We start from the raw sequence: 12,443 nt of genomic DNA on the forward strand, positions 1-12,443 counted from the left end.
CATATTCAACATGAGGTCAGAAAGATACGGAAAAATATATGCCTACTTAGATATATACACCTGTGTTCTAAGTTGACAAAGTTAAGCTATTTATGTATTATACAGCAAAAGGTTAATTACTTTATCTTTTTTTTTTTTTTTTAAATTAGGTTATGATCAGAAGGCTAGCAAAGATAGAAAAAGGAAGAAATCTAATCATTTCAAAAGAGTATTTACAACATTTTTAATTCTAATAATTCTTTAAATAAATAAGTCTACACAAGAGATGCTCTTCATTACTTACAAAGTTTATATTTTTAATAATTTATATTAACTATGTATTTTACTCACAAAAAAAGTGTTTATTTCCAATGGATGATCAAAACATTCTTGTACTTGCTTCTATTCTATTCATATCGATAAATATCACATAGCTGTCACATTGAAGTAAAATAAATGACAATCCTATACATCACTTCAAAACACACAACTTACTACAAGGTGTTTAAGGCTAGACACAGGAAAAGATTTAGAGAGTTGAAACAGGATTTAAGTATAACAGAGACACTAAATCCCCTAATAGCCTAACTCTCCCTTCTGCTACTTGCTAATACTAGCTAGCTTTCACGTTCTGCTGGAAATGCCTCATATGCTTCGGCATAGATAAAGTAATGGGGGGGGGGGAGGGGGAGGAGGCAGGAGGAGGGGTGCAATCCTAGCTGTACACTTAATGTGATGAGCAGTGAGCTCACCACTGATGAGTTATATCTCAGAAATTAAATTTTTTAAGTATAATCAGAAACATCGAGTTTGTTCTCAGCAGCATTCAAAAAAGTGTTCAGAAAGGACCAAAGAATAAAACAATTTATTCCATTCTATAGATCCCTGGTACACTTGCATTTTCAGTAACAGAGTTTTGAATTTATTACAGTAGAACTGGAGAAAGAGAAGGACAAAAAGACAGAGCAACTTGCTGATAAGGGATGAAAGACTATAATAGAAATCTTCCAGCTTCAAAAAGAAGCAATGGGATACGGCAGAGATCCGTGAAGTAATGAATGCATATAGAACGCTGGAGACTGGAGGAACACTGTAGGTCCTTAGCCTATTCTTATATTTCCTTGATAATCGCTGTTAGAAGACAGCATAGTAAGGACAGACAGCTAGTCTGATCCAGTAAAGCTATCCTTTTGCTTCTAAGTAGAAGAAAGATGAAAAATGATCCCATTCACCTGACCTGGTTATACTGCCTTGACTTGATATGGATATGAATAAGCCATAAAGTTTAAGGACAATGTGCAGAACATGATTCCCCAAAGATAAAGAGTCCAGACAAAATCAGTTAACAGTGATAGAATAATCTCTAAAAATAATAATAATAAAAAAATCTACAGCTTACCTCACTCTGTAACACAGTTGTCTCCTTGCCATATATACAGTATATAGTAAAAACTGGGGCATATCAACAACAGGTTTTACAACATGTATAACTTTCAAAAATAACTGGATAGGAATCCAGTAATAACTGGATAGAAAACAAAAGAAAAAGATCGTTTAAGTTCTAATCATCTATGTAGTCATTGACTGAATCCCACTGAAATCACACAAAATGTGGAATCTACACCATCAACTCTCCAGGAAAATCTATCTATTGCACATGGTTCTTCTCCACAAAAAGCTTAGCAAAGTGTCTTCACTTTGTGTTGTTTACATCCATTTGGAGGTATTTAAGGGTATTAATACATGACGGGTATATCAACATGAACTTTTTTTTTCTTTTCTTTTTTTCTTTCTTTTCCCTTCAATTCCATTAGGTTACCCTAAAAAGAAATATTCAGTGAAATTTGTGTTAAATCTGAAGAAGCAATGACAACAGTATTTCCTCTCATCTTCAACTATGAACTAGTGTCTTCCCTTCTCCAGCATTCGCAGGTTGAAAGACGTCACAGCTCTTCTGGTTTCAGTTGCTTGATTCTGAACAGTTCCAAATCTCTCCTAACTTTGTTGTGCATTGCACAAGGAATTAATCTTTAAGTGGCCTTGCCATTCCTTGCATATCCATAAAATATTTTAATGAAAGTAGTAGATAATGTCTTTAAATGTTCAAGACATGTATGTTCTAAGGAAAAAGTAGACATGCATGTTCTATACATTGAGGTTTTGAACCTCTCTAAGTGTCAATGTATCCCCCAGGGAGAATTGGGATTCCATTAGCTTGAACAGTTTTGATCTGAAAATGAGCTTCATATGGTATTCACATTCATGTGTAGTGAATGTAGTGAATTACCAAAAAGCATGGTAATCAATGTACATGTGAATATTAAAATACAAAGTTCAGCAAGTATAGAAGATCTTCATATTGAGATATGCATGCAAGCACTCCTAGAGAGAGAAACTGCAATTCATTCCTCCATGGGTTAATAATTCACTCATAGTTTAAGAGATAGCACCTGCTCTCCCAAAGACATATTTGCATTTCCAAAGAATCAGAGCAGTAAACAAGACAAGGGGAGGAGCAGTAAAACTTTTCCTGAATACATTAAAGATTAACAGTCTCTAAGGGGGAAGGATGAAGCATTTGAATCTGAATGAGCAAACTGCAAAGCATGCCAAGAAATATGTACAAGAATTGGCAAACTTTGCCTACTTGTGATGCTCTCCAGTGAAAGGTGGCCAGCAACATAAATAACGCAAGACAACCCAGACCTTGACCTCATAGCAAATCTAAGGTACCTTGCCAGGATACATAGAAGATTTAGATCTGATTTTAGTACGAATAAACAAAACAAGAGTGTCTCTATATCCTGTAATTCTCATCTTTATAAACCCAAGCTTCACAGTAGTTCAGTAGTTTAGTGTGGGTTTTGTAAATGAATGTTTTTATTTCGTTTTTATTGGAAGATAGTAGATGAATTAGGGATGAATTACAGAAGTTTTCAAGGTTTTTAGATTATGACATCACTATTTCATTCCCTTTGTAGTGGCTATCATTTTAGCTAGGGTCCTGGATTAATCACACAGAATTGCTGTCTTAATACACCACCGTATCAGGATACAGAAAGAATAGATTATATCTTCCTTTAACTGGAGAGCATTTTGAGAGTTAGTGATATAGGGTCTGAAATTAAACAGCTTCACTGAATGACCAGAGTTGACAGAAAAGCACTCTGAAGAAATCTAAGGTCAGAACTGAACTATGAAGGAGTGCCCTTCAAATATACAAACTATTTTATTAGGTTTATATATTCTTATTAGTTTCCTCTACAGTTTTCTGCTCATTAAACTGTGATGAAATAGGACTGAATGTGTTACTGTTATTTGGAAGGGTACATTTGTGCGATTCTACAGATTCTCCTGTCATTGACAGATGATCTACCCTGACCTCATGGCTCATCAAACCTGAATAAGAATGCACAGAAATCCGTACTAGAGACTTGAATTTCCTCTTCTTCATTAGAGGTGCAACTAGAAGTCAGAACTGGATCATCCATCAAGATTATTTTTCTCAGCAGCAACAGAGACAAGTAAAAATTGCTGGTACACTGTGTAACGTAAGACAGAAAAATAACTTGATCACTCAAGTAATCTCACAAGCTTTTTTTATAGTTTGTGGATGCCTACATTATTTATAGGAAACAGTCTTTGACAGAACATAAAGCTTTTTTAAAAGTCATTATTTTGAATTCAAAAGAAAAACTAATTGTAACCGAATATGGTATTTTACTTCATGAAGAACAAAAGCCATCCGCTCAGTATTTTAAATTTAAAGAGGAAGTAAAAATATATAGTAAGTGCATAGTAGTTTATATATAATAATATATAAAGTAAATACATTATTATCAGAGTATCTTTTGTGTTTAACAGCAATTGTTCTTCAAAACTGGGAGGTTTCCCCAGGCTTCCTCTAGTCATTCTACTTTTAGAAAGAAATGGTTGTATCAACGGAGCTAAGCCTAGCAATGGCCAGTACAAAGTTTCCTCCTTCTGTTCTATAAAAGATCACATTGCTTAGAAGGTTTGAATTCTGTGACCCAAAAGCCATAATGCTGTTTAAACACAGATTTTCAAAAGTTACAAAAGGCAAAATGGCCCACTGTCCCTCCTGACCAGAAGTCACTGGAGTACCATACCATTAAAATTTACAACAGCTTGTGAAGATAAACCAGGTCACTGTTGTATTAGTTTTTCAATTTATGTAACATGCAGAGTAAAGTAAAACTAAATGCCTGAGCAAGTCTTCTCAGTTTCATAGTAAATCAAGATTTTTCAGGAAGCAATATAGCTTTATTTTCCATAAAAAAGAGTTATTGGAATATTTTATATCAATAAGGAATTAATACAGTGACTTTTTGATGAAAGCAAGCTATAGACAACTTTTTACAGCATAGAGAAAAACAGAAATATTCAAGAGTACTTTTTTACTGTACTTTTTTACTTTATATATGTTAAAAATATGTACTTTGATATTTAACTTCTGGGATATAGCCCCTTCTAAGCAATTGCTTTTTGTAAGACTATTTTACTTTGTGTTTATTTTCAGTAATGCACAGAGAAGATTTGATACATCCTTAGGATTTCAAATCTCCCTTGTGTTTTTCTTTCTAGCTGAGAAGATACCCAAGGGTGCAATTTATCTCACCCAAAGCTGGATGCCTTAAAAGTAAACCTTAAACTGTGAAATTACTATCTTAGGCATGCTTTATAATAAATTGAGAGACCTGGATACATCCAGAATGTACTTCAACTGACCTATATTGGGTGCTTATCATAAAATTAGACTTTTCCTCAGCAGGTGCTTTTGTCTTTCCATCAGTCTTTCCATCAGGAATAATAGGAGAGACAGAAGGTAACCAGATATTACTTAGATACTGAATGTAGGACAGACTAGTCCCATTTCTGTATGTTTTGAACATTAACAAAACTTTACTCTAATGATACATAGATTACCATAACTACTCTATTCAAAATATGAAGAAACTACCAATGTAAAAATCTCCAGTAAAATATTCCAGGACTATAAGGAAGCACCACCCTAGCTATCTGAAAGAGATTTCAAGCTTTAAGATTTCTGACTTTTTTTTTCCTCTCTTCATAGAATTTGCTAGCTTTTTTCAAATGTTTAAAAAAGGAAAAAAAATCCTTGGAAATTAAATGTGAAAAAGAGTAATAGTAGCCATTAAATTTATTTTTTCTTAATTTATTCCTTTTATTCCTGTCTATAATCATATATTTGTTTCTTCTTCCTCCCCCTATTCTTCCTTGCGGAAAAAAAAAAAAAAAAAACTCTTTCTGGCCTTATCCTAACATTACCTACCATTTGGAGGATGAATACAAACATTCATTCAGGCAACATGAGAAAATCCACAATTAAAGTGGCCAAAGACTCCATGGAGAAAACAAACAAACAAGAAAACCCTCCTGATTCTTGGGATGCAGTGGTTCATACTGTTTATGTCTAACCCATAGCCTCTACATACCAGATTTACAAGACACCACTTCCTTTACTTTCAGAAAAAGAGACAGGAAAGTTTGTTGGTTTCACATCATCTGTGTTTCTTTCAAATTTGAACCAATGTAAACATCAGAAATGTCTACCTGGAGAGAAATTTAGAGCAAGGAGAACAAATTTGACTAGTTGCTTTTCTTTTATGCAGCATAATTTAGAAGACAGAGGGGAAAAAAAAAGGTTTCCATTATCTGTGCAAGTTCCCCAGTTCAACAACCACTACATTTCAATGCCTCATTATTTCCCAGAAGACAACTCAAAAGGATAGGGAAGCCAAATTTCACAGCAGAAGACTCATAGTTTGATAAGCACCATACAACATAAACCTTTGTGAGAACTGCACTACAGGTCTGTTGGGATTCTTCTTGTCCTACTGTAAGGACTAGGGAGTGAACTACTTATTACTACTACTGCTGAGCACTGGTCATCCCACTGAACACACAGTGAAAAAAAAACTATCACAATTTCACATTAAGTAATCAAAATGTAGCTGAGAATCAAACTAAGAAAAATAATAATCATGGAATTTATATTAACTAAAGATTCTGCTAGCATACATTCCATTCTTGAAAATAGAACTTTTTTTTTTTTTTTGAAAAAAAAAAAAAAGTATCTAGGTATCTTTTTATTCATAGTTTATTATAGTAAATAACAAATACTATCTAAAAATAAAAAGTTAATCTGTCCCAGCAATTAGAAACCTATTTAGTATCATTAAACTGACAAATGCATTTGTACATTTGCGTTCATTTGTTTTACTTTTATTTTTCAATGGTGTAGGGCAGCACAATTGTGTCAGAGTTGGACATTTTGATTTCAAACTGGTAGGGGCTGGACAAGAAGTAATTAAACAGGCTCAAAATACTTACATGGGTTATGTTTTCAAACTTGTGCCAAACAATATTCCCTCAGGGCTAAACTTCTGCAATCATTATTCAGAGAAAATAATTAATTAAATTCTTCAGAAACAATTAAAAAGGAAAATATGTTCTAGACTGCATAAAGTTGTTTTGGGACAGTTATTCATCCTGATTTTAAAAATAAATGGCTAAAAAATAATAAAGTGTTTCTCTACCTGCCAAATCAGCCTAAATTTCTATTCATAGTAAAAGCATTAGTGTGATGTAAGATAGGTCATGTTGACTGCGTGATGGTATCATTCAATTTGTACTGAAGCTGAAGTTTGTAACTTTTTTCACACTCATAGACATATTAAATACAATTACAAACGTCTAATCCCTTTAAGTGAGACCCACAATGCCACTTACTCTTCCCTCCAGCACAATGAATTAGTTGGTCCAGCTATAGAGCAAGGCTCCAAATGACAAAAAAGTTAAACTACTGTTATGAAAAACCACACTTATAGACAAATAATTGTCTTAAGTCTACTATTACTGTTATTAATTATTTTGTAAGTGGTGCAGAAGACAATGGGAAACTTACCACAAATCATTTATGCAGAATTCTTCTCAGTTTTTTTTTTTTTTTTTTTTTCTCCCAACCTCTTACACTAGCTACTATTGATTAAATTTGCTATGGAATGTTATCATTCCTACAGAATAGCATTTCGAACTAATTCTGCACAGGAAAAAAAAAAAAAAAAAGTGAATGGTGAATGATATCCAAGGCATACCTGGTACCTTCTATTGATTTACTTTTTGTTTGAGAGTAATGCAAAGCTCAATTGGCATCTCCTGTAATAAGTTGCAAAGTTTACTCAATAGTAACAACAGGTAGAGAGCTGGAGTCTAAAACTAATGTATTTCAGAAAGCCAGCATCCTGTTCTTCAACAGAATTGCACTCACTCTGTTGATGTCTTCCAGATTTCACATCATAACTTTAAAATAAATATAGATGTCTTTCCAAGTACCTTCTTTCCAGAGGTGAAGCCTAATTGAAATACTTTTGCTCCCGGTCACCAAACTACCAAGCAAGAGCTGCTCTTTCTGTTTTGCTCAGTCTTCTGATGGCTGTTACTCCTTCATCATCACACAGATGGGAATGTATTGTCACACACTTTTCACAGCAGTCCACATCTCTTACCATGACAAAAGATGAGAAAAAATACTATGAATACAGCTTTCATCATGTAAATTGCTCTTGGCAACAAAATTAACTTTCACCAAGGAAACATCTGAAATAATCGACATTTTATAAAATCATAGAACAGTTTAAGTTGGAAAGGATCTTAAAGACCATCCAGTTCCACCCCCCCACATCTTTCACCTGACCACGTTGCACAAAGCCCCATCCAATCTGGCCTTGGACACTTCCAGGGATGGGGCTTCCGCAGCTTCTCTTGGCAACCTGTTCCAGTGCCTCACCACCCTTGTAGTAAAGAATTTATTGCTAATATCTAATCTAAATCTACCCTCTTTTAGTCTAAATCCATTTCCCCTTGTCCTACCACTGTACTCCCTGGTAAAAATTCTCTCCCCATCTTTCCTGTAGACCTCCATTAAAAGACTTGCTAGAATTGTGTGTCTAACATTTAACTTATCGATGAACTAATAAAAGTCACAACAATTCAAAGAGAATGAAACATTATATGTCATCCAGATATGCTGCTATTTATTTAATTTTTTGTAATTACAAAACATAACTTAAACCCTATACATTTCATTCTATAGGTGACTTTCGCAAGAACTTGATGCTATTACCACACAAGCATGAAGCAAAAGAAGCCCAGTCCCGCTGACTTTGAAGTTTTCCAGCCTTGACCTATTACTACCTGTACTCACAAATGTTCTGTATTTACCTCCTGCTTTATCAGAAGCCCTCTTATGATTCTCTTCATCCCTCCACTAGTGATCTCATTCCATTGGCAAGAGGCACCTCTAGATGCCTCTCCCATTAAGACCTTTCCCATCACCTCAATTACACTTTGCTCCAGAATAGAAATGATGCAGAAACCTTATAAGTAAAAAAAATGATATCAAGTGCTCTTCAGAACATAGTAGTTTTGTTACCTTCAAGCTGCACAAACTCTTCAAAAATATCTGTTCACTTATGCATTTCTACTGAACAATATTATTTCAGTGTTTTATTTTGAGACACCTACAGGTGTTTAAAGAAAGATGATTTCAGTTTGTCAGCAACAGTTCATACACATTTCTTCTTAAACAAACACAAGATTGTAGTTTTTCTAAACCTGCGTAAGAGCAGCAACTTCAGTTGTTTGCAGGGCTCTAAATTAGAGGAATGGATTTGGGCCCCAAATATTTCAAATCTATAGCATAAAATATTTTACTCCGCACGCATTTCAGACTGCTAAATAATTATTTCAGGACATTCCTGCCATGGTAAACAACAAAGTCCTTCCACCTTGACAAGTCAACGTGGGATAACTTAAACCCCAGGAGGAAAACATTGCTTTTTTATGCCCCATGTTCCTTGATGCTTGCTTTCATTCTGTGAAAAATAAACATTTCAGGCACTCAGAAATGTTGGATTATCACTTCGGGGAGAAACAAAGAACATATTTCCTATCATTTTATCCATAAAGCATAGAACAAGCCCAGTCTTTTGGGAATACATATCAGATTTTTGCTATGTTTTTTTTTTTTTTTTTTTTTTTTCCTGATGTAAAATGATGTTTTAATATATGCAGCAGCATTATGCCACTCAAGTGCAAAAAGGAAAAAATATAACTTTGCTACATGAGGTCATTTGATCTAGGAAAAACATTTAGTGATGTTATAAAAAGTGATTTAGTGATGTTATAAAAATTTCTCTTGTGAGAATTAATGGTTTTTTTCCTCATTCTGCTGCAATCTCTTATTTTCCATGATAGATTTTAGAAGCCTATTTTATAAACTTTCGAAAATTGCATCAACCAGGTAAAACTACTTCTGAAAATTAATTAAGTTCTTCTTCCTATTTGACCGCTTTTCTAAAAATGTAGTGATAATTAACAGAAGACACTGTAATCTTCTCATTTAGATGAGGAAAAATACTTAAGATACATCAATCTTATGAGAAAGTCTTTCATCCATTTCAAAAACAGCATATTCACAATGAAAATTGTAATTGCAGACACGACAAATTAAACTACTTTCAAGAAAATAAATCAGAACAACGCTGGATTACATAAAATAAAAATAAACTGCCTGTAAACTGCCTTCAAACATCCAAAAGTTTGTCGATTTGTATAGCATTTTTAATTCTTCCTCGAAAAGACCCTTAGACCGTCTGTCACATCACCACTAAAAGTTTCTGCTCACCAGTCTTTACGGCACAAGTTTTCGGCTGCATCTTTTGTTTCACGGACTCGGTCTGTGCTTACCCCCACTGCGTGTTTCAGCAGTCCCCCGGGTTGAACCTAGCCATCAATGAAAGCCTTCTGAACGCAGCTCTCAATGAAAGCCCTGGCAGCAGCAGGACATTGACCGTGCTTGAGCAAAGTGATGTAGGTCAGCGAGGCAAACTAGCATTAACTAGGAACCAAAGCCATGAACCGTGACAAATTCAATATAGCCCGCTTAGCTACAACTTAACACACACAACCCCTCTCCCTTCCTTTCCCTCCCTCCATCCCTCCCTCCCCAGTTCCGCGATTGCAACCAGTTCAGCCGCCCAGCGCCTGGCGAACTTACTGCAGTGCGATGCGGAAGGAGGGATGCGAAAGAGCCCGGGATGCGAAAGAGCCCGGCGCCTTGGGCAGCCGGCAGAACCGGCCATCCAGCCGAGCGAGAGACCGCCCCCGCCGGCTGCCGCAGCCCAGCGCTGCCCGGCCCCGCGGGGCCGCCGCCACCACCGCCGCCCTCCCCTCCGCCCACTCCCCGCGGCGCAGCGCGGATGCCGCCAGCCTCCCTCCGCCCGGGGCCACGAAGGCACCGCCGGGCAGCGCGGTTTTAAGCGGCCGGGAGGCAGGGAAATCTCCCACCCCTTTCTGGCAGGGCGGGCGGGGGAGGGGACAGGCGACACGCACACAACACACACACACAAAAACACACGCACATACACACACACACACACACACACGCAGCCCCTCCCGCACCCGCGCAGCTGCGGTACCTGTTGGCCGGCGCTCCCGCATCCTCCGGTGACCCCCCGCATTATCCTGGTGATGCTTCCCTGCATTCCCCAGTGACCCTCCGCACCCCCCGGTGATGCTTCTCCGCACCCCCCGGTGATGCTTCTCCGCACCCCCCGGTGATGCTCCCCCACATCCCCACACCTCCCTCCCAGCACTTACCCAAAGTTTCCCCGCTCCCCCCGCCAGCGGCCCTCCGCGCTCGCTCCGCGGCAGCGGGGCTGGCAAAGCAGCCGCGCAGCCGCGGGGACGCCGAGGGCTGGTGCGCGGCTCTCCCCGCTGCGCACCTGCGCGCCGCCCGCCCTCGCCTACCTGAGGCCCGGGGGCGATCTCCCGCAGGTGCGCGGTACTGAGCTGCCCGGGGCCGGAGGGGCGCAGGAGAGCCGGGGGAGGATGCTCCCCACCCCGCTGCAGACACTGTCCCCCCAGTAAGGCCGGCCCGGTGCCCAGCTCCTCGTCCCGGAGCCTCCAGAACCACCGTTTGGCCGTCCCCGATGAGGGACCTGCAAGAATGTCACGGCACTGAAATGCAGCCCCGTTCTCCCCCGCCGCGCTGTCCTCCCGAGGGGTGGGTCTCCAGCACGTGTTTGGGAATCCCCCCCTCTAGGTAGCAACACCAGAGCTAGGGCTCGTAGGAATTTGCAGATTTGCTTGGAGAAGAAAAAAGAGGAAGCAGCATAGCGATGGCATAAAAATTCATGCCTTTCTGCCGCTGCCTCCCACTTAGCAGGACACAAAATAAGGGATCAGATGAAACTTTCACTGACAGCCTCCCAGCGTGTTCAATGGCAACTTGTCTTGACTAAAATAAATCCCTCTGAAACACAGGTGAATTTCTAAGCAGAGCAAACGGTGCCAAACTTCCATCTTCACCAAGTCCTGGGTTCTGCTCTTAGATTAGCCTCAGGACATCAGCTGGGATCCTGATGATTTGGTTAATTATAATGACAATGAATTCCTATCTAAATTCACTTTGTTGCTATATAATACTATAAATACTTCAGCCTTTCAGCCTTGATGAGTGTTTCAGACAATTTAGATGCAATATAGCATACTGCTAATAGTTGTGTATAATAAGAAGACCATAAAAGTATAAAAATGTGTTTTTGTTTGTTTGTTTTGGCCAGGAATTTTTGTTTATTTTCTAAATGCATCCATTCTTCCTTTCTGAAATCTGTACATAAATGGTTTAATTTTTACATAACAAGCAAGTGCTAGAAATTTTTGGAATCTCCTTTATTTTAATAACCATGTAAAACATAATGAGCTCAATTTGACTTATAAAGATTTTTGTTTCCTTAAAGGATTCCTCACTTCACCTGGCTTGATGTAAGTGGCTTCCTCAGACTACATGGTACTTATTTTTGTAATTCCACTTCTACACAGCACAGCAAAAGGCATTTAACTGTTTTGAAATAGCAGGTTTCTAAAACTCATTAGCACTCCAGCTTTGTGTTTAACAAAAGAGTTTGAAAATTCAGATAAGCTTCAGGTGTGCAAGTGAAATTTACAGTTACTTTGTATAATACAAGATACATATGCTATACCATATACTAAGTGGTATAAATGCATTCACAACTAAAATTATGATGTGATATAATTTTGATTAACCTTTATATGCCCATAATCTAAATATTAAAATATTTATTTACCTCTCCTCATATGCACACAAAAGCAGAATAAAAATTTATCTGTAACTTTGGTGAAACGTATTCTAGGAAGGGTATTATTAAACACATTAGCCTTTATATCTCAGATCCAGTAGTTAACCTTACAAATATCTTTCCAAACAGCAGTTTATCAAATGACAAATGCTTGACTCTAGTCTCCAACATTTAATATATTGCTATCCATTTAAACAACAGAGTTCAGAAAATTCTTTTTCTCCCAGGGAAGGAATTCAGTCCCAGTATATTTAAGCC

The sequence above is a fragment of the Netta rufina genome (assembly GCF_964035555.1).
Source record: "Netta rufina genome assembly, chromosome: 2".
NCBI classification, from domain to species: Eukaryota; Metazoa; Chordata; class Aves; order Anseriformes; family Anatidae; genus Netta; species Netta rufina.